This window comes from Nothobranchius furzeri, chromosome 3 (assembly GCF_043380555.1).
Source record: "Nothobranchius furzeri strain GRZ-AD chromosome 3, NfurGRZ-RIMD1, whole genome shotgun sequence".
Taxonomy (NCBI): Eukaryota; Metazoa; Chordata; class Actinopteri; order Cyprinodontiformes; family Nothobranchiidae; genus Nothobranchius; species Nothobranchius furzeri.
The window spans coordinates 77,958,291-77,973,478 of NC_091743.1; the positions used below are offsets into that span (position 1 = coordinate 77,958,291).

The 15,188-nt window shown below is 45.5% G+C and overlaps 1 protein-coding gene across 5 annotated transcripts in view; it reads left to right on the plus strand.

Annotated features, from left to right (window-relative positions):
* The first annotated feature begins 4,755 nt into the window (after positions 1 to 4,755).
* pcbp4 (poly(rC) binding protein 4) overlaps positions 4,756 to 15,188 on the plus strand; it is a 61,183-nt gene continuing 50,750 nt past the window's right edge. For 2 of the 5 annotated variants that reach the window (XM_054733166.2, XM_054733161.2), the window contains exon 1: positions 4,864 to 6,753. The gene's annotated coding sequence lies outside the window, so the exon portion shown is untranslated. Of the gene's footprint in view, positions 6,754 to 15,188 lie in introns of all 5 variants that reach the window. The other 3 variants (XM_015958308.3, XM_015958307.3, XM_015958306.3) reach the window with 3 other exon arrangements.

Below are 15,188 nucleotides of genomic sequence, written 5' to 3' on the forward strand. Positions count from 1 at the left end.
GCAAGGGAACATGCCGCGTAGACCTGGCAGACCCAAACGCATAGTGAGGGTCTGCTGGGAACGCCTGGCAGAAGAACCTGTCAAGACGGTCTTCAACTCCCACCTCCGGCAGAGCTTTGACCACGTCCCGAGAGCAGTGGGGGACATTGAGTCCGAGTGGGCCTTGTTCCACTCTGCGATTGTCGAGGCGGCTGTTGCTAGCTGTGGCCGTAAGGTGGCCGGTGCCAGTCGTGGTGGCAACCCCCGTACCCGCTGGTGGACACCAGAGGTTCGGGGAGCCGTCAGGCTGAAGAAGGAGGCCTACAGGGCGTGGCTGGTCTGTGGGTCTCCGGAGGCAGCAGACAGGTACCGGATAGCCAAGCGGGGTGCAGCAGTGGCAGTTGCCGAGGCAAAATCTCGGGCGTGGGAGGAGTTTGGTGAGGCCATGGAGAAAGACTATCGATCGGCTCCAAAGAGGTTCTGGCAAACTGTCCGGCGCCTCAGGAGAGGAAGGCAGCAACTCGCTCACACTGTTTACAGTGGGGATGGGGAGCTGCTGACGTCAACTGAGGCTATAGTCGGACGGTGGAAGGAATACTTTGAGGAGCTCCTCAATCCCACCAATGCGCATTCCGAGGAGGAACCAGAGCTGGGAGGCCTGGGGATGGACTGTCCGATCTCGGGGGCAGAAGTTGCTGAGGTAGTCAAACAACTACACAGCGGCGGAGCCCCGGGGGCGGATGAGGTTCGTCCTGGGTATCTCAAGGCTATGGATGTTGTAGGGCTGTCATGGTTGACACGTCTCTACAACATTGCGTGGTCATCGGGGGCAGTTCCTAGGGAGTGGCAGACCGGGGTGGTGGTCCCCATCTTTAAGAAGGGTGACCTGAGGGTGTGTTCCAACTATAGGGGGATCACACTCCTCAGCCTCCCTGGAAAGGTCTACTCCAAGGTACTGGAGAGGAGGGTCCGATCGATAGTTGAATCTCAGATAGAGGAGGAGCAATGTGGTTTTCGTCCTGGCCGTGGAACTGTGGACCAGCTCTATACCCTTGCAAGGGTGATGGAGGGGGCATGGGAGTTTGCCCAACCAATCCACATGTGTTTTGTGGATTTGGAGAAGGCTTATGACCGTGTCCCCAGGGGCACCCTGTGGGGGACGCTCCAGGAGTATGGGGTGGGTGGCTTTCTGTTAAGGGCCATTCAGTCCCTTTACCAGAGGAGCGTGAGTTTGGTCCGCATAGCCGGTAGTAAGTCGGACCTGTTCCCAGTGAGGGTTGGACTCCGCCAGGGCTGCCCTTTGTCACCGGTTCTGTTCATCACTTTTATGGACAGAATTTCTAGACGCAGCCGTGGTGTGGAGTGTGTCGAGTTTGGTGGCAGGAGAATCTCGTCTCTGCTTTTTGCGGATGATGTGGTCCTCCTAGCTTCATCCAGCTCTGACCTTCAGCTCTTGCTGGGTAGGTTCGCGGCCGAATGTGAAGCGGCTGGGATGAGGATCAGCACCTCCAAATCTGAGACCATGGTTCTCGACCGGAAAAGGGTGGCTTGCCACCTCCGGGTCGGGGGAGAGGTCCTACCTCAAGTGGAGGAGTTTAAGTATCTCGGGGTCTTGTTCACGAGTGAGGGTAGGAGGGATCGGGAGATCGACAGGCGGATTGGTTCGGCGTCTGCAGTGATGCGGACGCTGAGCCGATCTGTTGTGGGGAAGAGGGAGCTGAGCCAGAAAGCCAGGCTCTCGATTTACCGGTCGATCTACGTCCCAATCCTCACCTATGGTCATGAGCTTTGGGTAATGACCGAAAGAACGAGATCGCGGATACAAGCGGCCGAAATGAGTTTCCTCCGTAGGGTGGCCGGGCTCAGCCTTAGAGATAGGGTGAGGAGCTCGGACATTCGGGAGGGACTCGGAGTAGAACCGCTGCTCCTCCGGATCGAAAGGAGCCAGTTGAGGTGGTTTGGGCATCTGGTCAGGATGCCTCCTGGACGCCTCCCCGGGGAGGTGTTTCGGGCATGTCCTGCCGGCAGAAGGCCCCCGGGTCGACCCAGGACACGTTGGAGAGGTTACATCTCCAATCTGGTCCGGGAACGCCTTGGGGTCCTGCCGGAGGAGCTGGTGGACAAGGCCGGGGAGAGGACGGCCTGGAGCTCCCTAGTTGGGATGCTGCCCCCGCGACCCGGACCCGGATAAGCGGAGGAAGACGAGACGAGACGGGTAACGGGATATACATTGTGTACAATGTTTTGCGGGATAAATAAAATAATTTTTACCATGTATTTGTGTGTTCAGAGTGTAAAAACAATATTCTGAAATAACAACCCATGCATGTATGTACTGTCTGTAGTAGGTGTAACACTGAACCAAAAAGGCTTAAGTCATTATGATGAATGGAGAAGAAGTGTTTTCCATTCATCATGGTGTTTAACAATGAACACATGAGTGTTCTGCTGGTTCTTATAAATGTCTATTCATATGATGGTTTGTGTGTGTCATTTGACAACAAAATCACATTGTGAGGAGAAATAACATTGTTTTGAATGTGAAGTTTCATTTTGCAGGTTAACTGAGGGGTTTTACCCATTGTGTGTGTTTTTTGGATTTGTGTGTAGAGTTCTGAGAATATGAGGCATGCTTTCAGAAAATGTGTGTAAGCAATTAAGAAAAACTGTAATACTCACTCCTGGTTCTGTTTCTCTTCACTCGGGTGTTAGATAGGTTTGGATTTTGGTTTTTACTCTTAACAAATGTTTGTGAAACTCAGGTTTTGTCTTCTGATAGCCAGCAGCCACCCAGGCTTTAAACTCAGGTAAAAAGGTAAATAAATGGCCTGTATTTCATATGGTGCCTTCTAGAGTCCTGGAACCCCCCAAGGCGCTTTACAACACAATCAGTCATTCACACCCTGGTTGTGATGAGCTACATCATAGCCACAGCTGCCCTGGGGCGACTGATAGAGCCGAGGCTGCCGTCCACAGGCGCCACCGGTCCCTCCGACCACCACCAGCAGGCAAAGGGGTCTTGCCCAAGGACACAATGACAGCAACAGACTGAGCGGGACTCGAACCTGCAACCTTCCCAGGTGTCTCAGGTAAACACGGCTAAACCAGCATGAAAGTCCTGTGAAGCTCAGAGGTGATAAAACTTAGTTCTTATTTACGTGTTTATGTTAGTAGAAACAAGCTTAATCACATGTTTAAGTTCATCTAACGACGTATGTTCCTCAGGGTAAAAACTCTGAATGCTTCTATTTAATCACAATTCATCCAGCCTTTCTAAAGCTTTGAATGTTCACTTATCTTTAACACGTTCATAGTTCGTCTTGACTGAGAAATACAAACTCAGTCTACAAATGTAAACCTCTAAAACCTTCATTTTCCTGAAACTTCTTAATTGGAATGTTGTTTTATTATTTGTGATGTAGTGTCCTAGTTGAACACAAGGGGGAGCCTTTAATCTCAGAATACTCCTACTGTCTAGAACCTACTGATAAAATATGTCATGGTTTATAGTTTCATCAACATTCTAGATAGTTTTTCTTTTACTGTTTAGATTTATTTTCAAATAAATCATGAAATCAACAGAAACAAGGTTCTCACAACAATTATCAATTCAAATCCAACTTTATTTATAAAGTGCTACAAGGAATGCAACTCAAAGTGCTCTACAGATTAAAATGACCCTAGATACCCCCCTCCCCCTCACACACACACACACACACACACACACGAACATCAGTAAAAAATGCTAGGTAGGACAAGGAAACCCCATCAGAGGAGCCATCTGCCGGCTATGGAGCACGGTGATGCCACCTTCAGCTGCGCCTTCTCCAGAGTCAAAGGTGAGTGATCGGTGCCACGACTAAGCCTAACCAGTCTGGTTAGGCTTAGTCATGGCACCGATCACTTTCCAGTCCCTGGCAGCAGCAGCAGCAGCAGCCGAGGTACCAACACAGAGGGGTGTGAAGAGGAAGGAGGCCATAGACCCCACCTCCACCCGAGCACCACCCAGAGGCAGAGGGCCCCCATGAACAAACTCTGAGAAAGAATAATATAAGACAAAATATAAAAGTAACAACAGCTAATATAATAGTTAAAGTAAGTTAATTAATAATAAATAAAAATATAATAAATATTAAAATAATATAGAAATAGAATAAAACATAAATTATAATCAATTAAAAAATGCAAAGCAAGAAATCTAACTATAATAAATTATTTGATGTCATGCAGAAAGAACATGCTAACTCCACACATGCACGAGAACATGTAAGGCTGCTACTGGGATCTGAACTTTTAACCGTACTCACCTGCACCACCATCCACCCATAGACTCCTCCCCTTCAGGTAGGATTCATTTCATTTAGTTTACAGTTTTTGTTCAGTCACTAACAAGCATTTATCTAAACAAGAGTAACATTTTATAAACTTTTAAAGTGACAGTGTGTAGTTTCCCTGGTGATAGGGGGCAGTACTTACCTAAATCACTGCAAGCAAGCATTATTTTAGTGTTCAAATAAGAACATACCAACGGATGGCCATTAGGGTCAAAAAGCCTTGGGAGAACAACCTCCAGCAGAACATCAGAGTCCTTCTCATCACTGGCAGTGAGTGAAGAGGTAAATGTGTAAAACAACGTTTATTATTGATGAAAATTTTGCAACCATTTGTTACAAATCAGTGAATGTGTTTTGTCCTCACGGGCTTCCGTAGAAGGAAACACGGCATCCAATATGGCGTCGCCCAGAGATTTGGACCCACTCCCATGTATTTTAGAACAGATTTTTATGGTTATAGGTTATGAAACTGCCAATAGTTTTTAACAACTGGGCATCTTTTAAGTCGTTTACATCAAAGTTTTGATGGATATTTCCAGAGATTAATGGTAAAAACTACACATTGTCACTTTAAAGATACACAAGTAAATCCATGACTTAGGGTTAGGGTCAGCTCATAAATGAAAAGTAAGTATGTGTGTTTCGACTACATTGGTGAACATATGTGTGTTTGGACTACCATTCTTTTGTTTTTGCATTAGGGGAGCATGGTCCAGCAGTAGGTGGGCGTGGCTTAGGCTCCTGTAACTGTCAGTACATTTCTACAATGCTTACACTTTCCTTTGAGAGCTACGGGTCGTTTCTGTGTCATCTACAAACGCTGTAACGCACCTAAACCGTAAAGCCTCCACTTCTGCAACAATATCAGCTCTAAACCAACACAGCTGATGGAAGAGAAACTGGGTCAGCATGGGGATGTCAGCGGCAGGGGCTGACGCTGGATGACATCAGATGCTGATGAACACGTGGTTCTTCTCTTCTTAGTTCTCTGTTCATCTGAGCTTCATTGTTGCTGTAGTTTTGTGTGTCTGCTCAGTGTGATTGCTCTTATGTTTCAGGTCAAACAGTAGAGAAACATCCTGGATCATTAGATGTGGAATTCCCACCCAACACAAAAAACTCTGGAATGCATCTTCTCACGTAATCACCCGATGTCACCAACAGTAGCAGTAATCTGGAACCTGCTGCAGCTGAAAACAGGAAGACCTTCCTTCTGGGTCACATTACTGGTGTTTTGGTGATGTTAGTGTGTGTTTTGAAAGGAATTGCTAGTTTATATTTAACTAAATGTGTTTGTGAGACAAAAGTGACCCTTTTGGTCAGTCGTGAGGGTTTACAAAAGGTTCCTGGAGTTTGGCTAAAACACTAAATCCAAACAAACTCACAGAGGATTAAAGAACATTAAAAGAGCAAAATAAAAAACTTATTTCAGATTATCAGATTCTGATGTTTCGAGAAATGATCAACTCAGCAGTGTGTGTGTGCTGGTGCACATAGATGCTGGCACATGTGTGTGTTCTAGTGCATGTGTGTGCTGGTCTGGTGCTGGTGCATGTGTGTGTGTGTGTGTGCTGGTGCACGTGTGTGCTGATGCATGTGTGTGTGCTAGTGTATGTATGTGTGCTGGTGCATGTGTGTGTGTGTGCTAGTGCACGTGTGTGTGCTGATGCGTGTGTGCTATTGCATGTGTGTGCTGGTGCACGTGGGGGTGCATGTGTGTGTTGTTGTTGTTGTTTTTGAACCATGGGTGTTTTTTTTACTGCCATGGTGGCCCTGCTGCCTCACAGCAAGAAGGTTGTAGGTTTGAATCCCGGCTGCAGCCTTCATACAGATGATGCTGCCTGCAGGTCCTGCTGAATTCTGGGGTTTGAGGTGTGAGTATTTGTGATAAAATCACAGAAAATGAAGCAGGTGAACTAAAACAGAAAAGTACTGAAGCAGAAAACAGGAATTAAAGATAAACTCAGAATAATAAAATCCCAGAAGCAGGAACCAGAGACCAGCAGTTAATCCCTGGGATTAAGGGATGCAGTGTGTTTCCATCCCAGTGTTCCCAGTAAGTGTGAGTCGTGATTAGTTATAAACTCTCTTCTAGCCCGGTTCGGTCGACGGTCCCTAACTGGACCTACTGACGCAACCCGCCAGTAGCGGAAGATGCTGCTGCAGCTTCGTCAGACCGGATCCGCTGGTCCTGGTTCCGGTTCTGACCCAGTTTAAATTTATGCTCGTTTGTATTTAGTTTTGTATGTTTATCCTTATTCAGAACCGAACCGAACCATTTCTTGCAACAATCAGCTCCTCGGTCTCTGATTGGACGGGCTGTTCCCCCCCTCCCTCCACCCGGGTGGATCGCTCCCCACTCCGCCTCAGCCTCCTCTCGGTTCAACATGCGGGCTCCTGCTCCGGATTAACGGTTCTTCATCACCTCCTCCTCCTCAAGGTAAGAGCCGCTTTACCGGTCCGCGCGTCCGTGGGCTCCTCCGCGTACGCGGAGCTCTCCGAGTTTTTTCTGGTTCAGGAGGAGTCGTGGCGGGTTCGGTCTGAGATGGGAAGCGGGTTGAACTTCTGAGCTTTGTGCCGGAGCGGTACCGGTAGGACCCGGAGGGGTGAGGGTGAGGTTCTGGAGGCTCAGAACCGGTTCAGGTTATTGTTTCCTGGAGGTCTTTGGTCCAGAGAGGCGGACCTCCTCACATCCATGTGGATCAACCCGGAAACGGTTCCGTAGCCTGAGCTCCTGTAGTCCGGTCCAGTTGTTCATCCAGGCCAGAAGATGTGAGCACTTCCTGCTTCACCCTGATGATGCACCTCAGCTCCTATTGGTCCTCTAGATAAAACACGAACCTTAAATGATCTTAAAGAGAAATAAAATCCGTCCGGATTAATCTGATTGAAGAAGAAGAAAATATAATTTCTATTGACCCTTTGCACGTGACGTCACGCCACTCGTGTGACCGCCCCCTTCGCCATGATGGACGGCAAAAAGACGTTTATACCCATAGAAACTCCAGTGAAGGTAGTCAAAACAAGCCAGTTTGTAGCCTTTTATCACTGTTATTTAGTTGATTTCACAGTAAAATGGTTTTAGCTTGCTGCGTGGTTGGCTGCACTAAGAGACAAGGATGTAAACTCAACTCATTTTTTCTTTTTAATAACTTTGATGGAGACTGAGGACGGAGATGAACTGCAGCGATCATTCAATCAAGCGGACTAGCAGGCCTCAGATTTGCAGCAAACATGTTTTTACCGGGTAAGATTAACATTCATTTTCTTCATGAGGAAGACAGGGACAGGGATAAATGTGATGTGTTTATACAAGTTATTGATAATCCTGATGGATGGGTATTTCACCACGCAGGCTGCGCTCCGTCCACTGTAGCGAGACAATTATTAACAATATTAAAGCTCCGATGTATGATTACGTGTGTTAAAATGACATTATTTATTTATATGAGCGTCGGCGTCCAGAGAACTTCTCATTGGTGTGAGAGCAGCAGCTGAACCCGTTAACACCACCAGCAACAGGATCCGGACTTTTTAAAAATCAGCTTTGGTATAAAGTGAAACGCTGTTTACAACATAAAGTTATAAATCCAGAGGGGTGAATTTAGGCAAAGTCAGCAACATGTTTACATCGGTGAACAGCTGCAGAGAGAAGTAAGCTAACGCTGGTAAGCTAGTTAACGTACCGCTCTCTGTGAGCCCCCGCTAGATGCGCTACTTCTTCTGATAACTGAACTGGGCATTAACTAGTTGAAGGAATGCTGGAGGAGTTTTGTTTTTGTTTTGATCGCAAAAACAATTTCAGGCTCTACTTTTCCCTTTGTTTAGTAATCGTGTCGCTCACTGTTTACATGCCTTTGCCGTCCACCATGGTGGACCCACGTGATTAGGTGACGTCGGTGCAAAGGGTCAATAGTGCCTCTCAAGATAAAAATCATGAGACGCTTCACAAAAACAAAAAAATGTAAAAATATATTTAAAAAAATAGAAAATGGTTAAAAATATATTTAAAATGAGCAAAAAATGGACTATTGTGATTAAAAAATGTTAAGTAAGAGAGAGAGTGAATAGGAAAGAGGGAAGTCAGTGGATCCTGAGGAAGGTGGGATAGGTGGGGAGAGCAGAATAAAGAGAGAGTGGTGAAGAAGGTCAAACAAAAGCCAGCTTGAACAAGTGAGTCTTCAGCTGCTTTTTTAAGGAGACCACTGAGTCCACTGATCTCAGGCTCAGGGGGAGGGAGTTCCAGAGTCTGGGGGCCACAGCAGCAAATGATCTGTCACCTTTGGTCTTTAGCCTGGTGTGCTGCACAACCAGTAGGCTTTGATCACTGGACCTCAGAGACCTGCTGGGGGTGTAGGGACTAGGAAGATCACCAATGTAAGATGGTGCTTGTCCATGTAAGGCCCTATAGACCAGAACCAGGATCTTCAAATGAACCCTGAAGCTGACTGGCAGCCAGTGAAGCTGGAGGAGAAGCGGGGTGATGTGGGTGTGTTTGGAGGACTTGGTCAGAAGCCGAGGACAGGCATTCTGAACCACCTGTAGATGGTTCAGGGAGGTTCTGCTCAGACACGTGAAAAGAGAGTTACAGTAGTCTAAGCGTGAGGAGATGAAGGTGTGGAGAACTGTCTCAAGTTCAGAGTGAGACAGAATGGGACTCGGCTTAGAAATGTTCCTGAGATGGAAGAAGGAAGAGCGACCAAAAGAACTGACATGAGAATCCAGGGTGAGAGCTGGGTCAAAGGTCACGCCAAGATTCCTGATGGAAGGTTTGGAGACGAGATCTTGGAGACGAAAGGAAGTTTAGAGATGGGTCTGAAGCTGCTATGGAGAGATGCGTCGAGACTCGTTTTTTTAAGAAGCGGGTGGATTACAGCGTTCTTAAAGTAAGCAGGAACCTGACCAGAAACCAGAGAAGCATTAATTATAGAGAGCACGCTGGGACCGATGGACTGAAAAGCACTTTTATACAAAGATGAGGGTAAGATGTCGAGGGGGCATGCAGAGGTCTTCATAGAGTTAACTAGTTTGGTTAACTCAGGCAAAGAAACAGGAGCAAAGCTATCTAGGATGATGGGCCTGGTTGGAGTTGGGAGAGGCAGCGATAAGGCTGAAGGAGAGATGCTAGATCTAGCCTTGTTGACTTTGTCCACAAAGAAAGACAAAAAGTTCTCACAGTCTGCAACAGAGTGGACAGAGGCTGTAGGAGAGGCAGGAGAGACGATGCTGCTGATGGTGTTAAATCACCATTTTTCCAGGTTGGAGAAATAGGAAACCCTGGCGTCTCTGACTGCAGAGTTAAAGGATGACAGAAGATCCTTTAGGTGCAGCAGATGGACGTGGGGATGGGTTTTCTTCCACAAACGCTCAATTTTTCTGCATTGGCGCTTCAGGCTGCGAAGGCTGTCATTAAACCAGGGAGTAGGGTTCACTGCAGGAACTGATCTGGTTCTAACAGGACAGATGTTGTCCAGAATGGAGAGGCAGTGCTCATTAAACTGAGAAGTTAAGGAATCTGGGTCGTTAACAGAAGAACAGGGTGGATCAAAAGCAGCAGAAAAATTGCTAGCTGTGCTCTCATTAAGAAAACGAGAACTAACCGTACGGCGAGCAGGAGGTGGGGACGCAGAAACTGACAAGTTAAAGAAAATGCAATGGTGATCTGAAATATAAACGTCCTCAGGACAAACACTGTCAGCATTTAGACTCAGGGTAAAAACGAGGTCTAGAGTGTGTCCCCTGGTGTGTGTGGGCTCAGAAACATGCTGGGTAAAGCCAAAGGCCTCCATAAGGCTGGAGAAATTCATGGCAAAGTGATCAGAGGGATCATCAACGTGGATGTTAAAATCACCAACAATCACCAGTCTGGACAGCTTCACAGTGGAGGATAGAAAGTCTCTAAACTCCTGAAGGAAAGAACTGTTTGGACCAGGTGGACGATAGACCACAGCACAGTAGAACGGGTTCTTATGCCCGACTTTAATCAGCTGCAGTTCAAAGGAAGCAAAGTGACCAGAGGTTGTAGAGCTACATGGAAGATGGTCTCTGAAAACAACAGCTAGGCCTCCACCACGACCAGAACCCCGGGGCTGGCTAAGAAAAGAATAACCACTCGGGTAAAGTTCAATCAGACCAGAATAATCAAATGTTTGCTGCCAAACTTCAGTCAGAAACGGAAAATCCAGGCTTTTAGAGAGAATTAGATCATCGAGCAGGAAGGACTTATTGTTAACAGAGCGGGTATTTAATAGAGCCATGCTGAGTGAGGAGGAGGAATCAGAAACTACAGAAACAGCTGGAGTTAGTGGACGTAAATTAGCAGGGTTAGATCCACGGTGTTTATAAAAACCACTTATGGAGGGAACAGGAGGAGAAACCACTGAGGAATGAGGATAAACCGACCTTAAAAACTAAGAAACGGAGAAACCGTGCCACAACGTAGCATGGCAGGAATGCGGAAGTGGCACTCAGGTCGCCAAACAAAGGACAAGAAGCTAGAAGATCACGCTGATGTTTACCAGATAAACCACGCTTTAAGAGAAGTCGTATTCTCACCTGGATTCCTGCTCGTTTACCTCTTTTCCTCCGACGTTTTCCCGGGACCGGATGAACATCGCTGGAGGCGCCCTGGTTGGAATCGTCGTTTGGCTCCGGGCCAGGGCGCCACTCAGATAAAGTAACAGGGAGATACATCCTCGGTGCATCTTGGGCAATTGTGAACAAACGGAAGGAGAAAAGAGTCTTGCGATCATAGGAGATGGTAGCAGGGACACTACTGAAGAGGATTGCAGACAGGAGCAAGGTGGAAAAGAGGAGGTTAGTGGAGAAAAGTTTGAAAAAGTGGCCGGTGACTGCAGCTAAGCCAAGCACAGGCGCCATCTTGTTACCAACCGGCACCTCTGTGTGTGACTTGACTTGACGTCATCATATGAGCCTTTCACTCATCTTCTTGTGAAACACTAAAACATTTATTCTCGTCAGAAGAAGTGAAGGTGGTGCCTGACTAATGTTTGATGTTTGGAGCAGAAATTCAGCCTCCGCAGCTAAACATCAACTAGCTGTGGCAAAATCTAGCTTCTGACTGGCTCCTCTCTGCAGCTGGGTTGGGTCCGCCGACTCTCCGTTAGCAGGGTTTATCAGTGAGCCATCAGGTGGGTTACACCTGGATCAAAAGGACTGTTTAAAATGGTAAACCCGGGTCCCTCCCAGGCTGTTACTAACCAGGTTAGTTTACCTTGTAACCAGGAGCAGCTACATAATGGGTCTTTTCACTAAACTGTCAGTTTGTTTCTGCAGAGAAAAGTTGACTGAATTCGTTTTTATTTACAAAATAAAATTCCTAATTTGTGGCCTGCAAAACAGAAGGTTTGGACACCACTGAACAACTTCATTCTGAATGTTTGGGAACAGCATTACTGGTTCTTTTTAACACAGAAATAAGTAGTTTTACCGTTTTTGCTGAGTACGGATGTGTATTGGTCAAATTCTGGCGATACGTATCACGATACGGGGAGGCGATACGATATATCACCATATGTAGTGATACATTCAGTCAGACCTTATTAGCTACTTATTTAGACTGAATTAGTTATAGGGAAATTGAATAAACAGTCCAAACTGATAGGTAACATGTTTAACATGAGGTATCTGAACCATAACAGACAGATTTACGTTTCATTGGTGAAAACAAAACCCACTGCACACTGCTGCCAACTAGTGGTCGGGTTTGAACCAAAAGAAAAGGAAATACACAAATGTTTGCATGTAAATTCTTCCAAGAGTTCCATACACGGCTTTCGATTATCGACATAATATTGAAGGAAAAATATCACGATATATTTCCATATCGATATTTTTTTACATCCCTATTGCCGACGTTTCACCACCACTGTAGCCACATTCAGAGCTCGCCGCCTTCTCGGTTTGTCCGCGGGCAGCAGAGGACTATGTCGCCCTCAGCCACTCAGAAGAGTCGCTGGGGGGGGGGGGGGGGGGGCTTTGTCTTCCTGTTTAATTGGCTAATGCACTCAGGAACGTGTGTGTGTGTGTGTGTGTGTGTGTGTGAGAGAGAGAGAGAGAGAGAGAGAGAGAGAGAGAGAGAGAGAGAGAGAGAGAGAGAGAGAGAGAGAGAGAGACCCTGAAAGTGATCCAGCTGAAGCCTCACAAGGTTAACCATAACGCCTGGCCGCCGCCGCGCTGGACAGAAACACGTCTGAATCAGAAACGATTTGTTTTTGCAGCTTGAACCTTTTAAATGTTTTCTAAAAAGTATTTAAGTAAGTTTATTTAATGTTTAAATGTTAAAACGGTTTAAATGATGTTTAAATAAAACATCTCAGATGAAGGGGAGAACTTCCTGGATGAGTCCAACTTTAATGGATAATGAAGTAATTAGAGAAGCTCTAATGGACGTCGGGTGGAGGACCGAAAGGAGGAGCAGGTCATGAATATCAGAGCCAGGGAGCGACTTCCCAGAATGGATCGATGCTAAAACTAGCCCTGAGTGGTGTGTGTGTGTGTGTGTGTGTGTGTGTGTGTGTGTGTGTGTGTGTGTGTGTGTGTGTGTGTGTGTGTGTGTGTGTGTGTGTGTGTGTGTGTGTGTGCACGCGTGTGTGTGTGTGTGTGCACCTGCAACCGCATCACTTCAGCCTCGCCTGTTTCTTGTTTCAATTTTTTTCACATTCTGTTTTTATCGTAACTGGAGTCTGTTCGACCTCTACAGATGTTTGTCAGCAACTCGGATCCATCAGAACCACTCATGGAAGGATGCTCCTCAGGGAGCATCCCCTCCACACACATCATAATAAATGATTAATGGACCGTACATTAGTGTGTCTGACACAGACGAGGGTTTTAACTGGATCAGGGATGCTGGATGCTAGGCTAAGCTTAGCTAAGCTAATGGGTTCAGAAGAGCAGAGAAGAGATCAGCGCTTCCTTCCTGTAAAGTTGCAGCAGCAGGATTTTCTAGATCAGGGGTTGTGAACCTCCTTCCCAGAGGGCTGCTATAAAGTGGTTTCCCTGCTTCAACACACCTGATTTTAATCAGCAGCTGGTTAACTGTCTTCTGCAGAACTTAATGAGCTGCTGAACAGGTGATCCAAGTGTGAAACAGGTAAGTTAGGAAGTAACCTAGCTGCTTGGAGGCTGGTGTCCAGCTCAAGGCGGGCGGGGAGCTCGTCATACGCGGCTGTCGAGAGTTGGCGTGATGAGGTATGGCATGTCTTTTGATTCCATTGTTTGTAATTCAACCTAACCAAATCCAGCAACAGTAACTAGTCTCCTCTTCTTCTCGGTTAGTTTGGCAGACTGCAGGCTTCCAGGCCCACTACTGCCCTCTGCTGTTTCTGTCAGGTTACAACATGTCAAAGCACAAACGCGGAGCATTCCACTTTGTATGTCCCTAACAGTGTTACCAGTGTTACTGTAAAAAGTCATTAGTTATAGTTACTAATTACTTTGTCAAAAAAGTATGAGTTAGTCACTGAGTTACAAGATTATTAAAGTTACTAAACCAGGAAAAGTAACTATTGTGTTACTTTTTTCATCATTATTTGCAGAAAGAAAATGGAGAAAAAATAAAATTACAATAAACTATCAAATACATACAGAACAACTTAAATCATATAATACAGCAGGGGGGTGGAAATTGGTGATTTTTTATCAATATAAATGGCATCGTCGATTCAGTCTATCAATCCAGTTCCTTATCAATTCCAGAGAAATTAAACAGGTGGCAAAAAAATACTAATATCACACATTTTAACTGTTGGTTTATTTATGTGTAGTGGATCAAAGGTCAAATTTACATCTAAAATATGACCAGAAATGAACTTTTCATTTGCAGCCACACACTGCGTCTCACATCCAGCACATATGTCTGGCCTCCAGACCGGAGAGCTCTGCAGCAGTCTTTCTTACCGTACAAGAAGACAACATCTTCAGCCAAGGTCTCATGCAGAAGCCAGACTCCGGCATCGATACTCTGAATAAAGTTCATCGTTTAAAATAATCAAATGTGTTGAATGAACAAGATGTTTAAATCCTAAAATGTTTGAATAATCTGTGCTTTAATCAATAATGTGTTTAAAATTAATATTTTCCCTGCACTGATTATCTTAAACTACACCAATCTATCAGTATACTCACACACATTATAATAAGGTTTTTATTAATGATTAACATTCACATACGTGTTAAAACATTTCTACTTCACAATGAGAATAAGGGTTAGGGTTTGGAAAGGTACAAACACTGAGAATACTCAACTCAACTCCACTTTATTTATAAATTGCACCTTACAGGCAAAAGGTGCCACCAAGGCACTACACTGATCAAATAAAAACATAAAACAGTAAGTCCAGAAAACAAAATATTGTATCACAATGTCCTGCTGCCTTTAAAGGGTGGTGGTGAGGCCCCTGTTGAAGAAAAGCAGTTTAGATTTCAATGATTTGAACAACTTTAGACCGGTATCAGACTTACCATTTTCAAGCAAAATTTTTGAAAAGTGAGCCCGATTGTTTCTTATAAAACTGAATAATCTAGATAAATGGGCACCTAACAGGAGGAGTTAAAGCAGGTGATATGAAACAAGAGCCCAGTCAAATCAAATATCTCACTGCAGAGAAAACTGTTGCAAAGGGTTCCTGAGCCTTTAAATGGTCTCTCGGTCTCATTACAGAAATAAAGGGACTTTTGCACCATTTTCTAATTTTACAGTGTAACTGACATTCTGTTACTCACAATCTAGTAACAGCATGTCTATAAATAAAAATCCATGAAATCCAACACTAGAAAAGGCACAGGTCTGGTGGAAGACCTAACTTTACTAACTTGAGTCAGACCCACAAACAGAAGTGTTGAAGCTGGGTT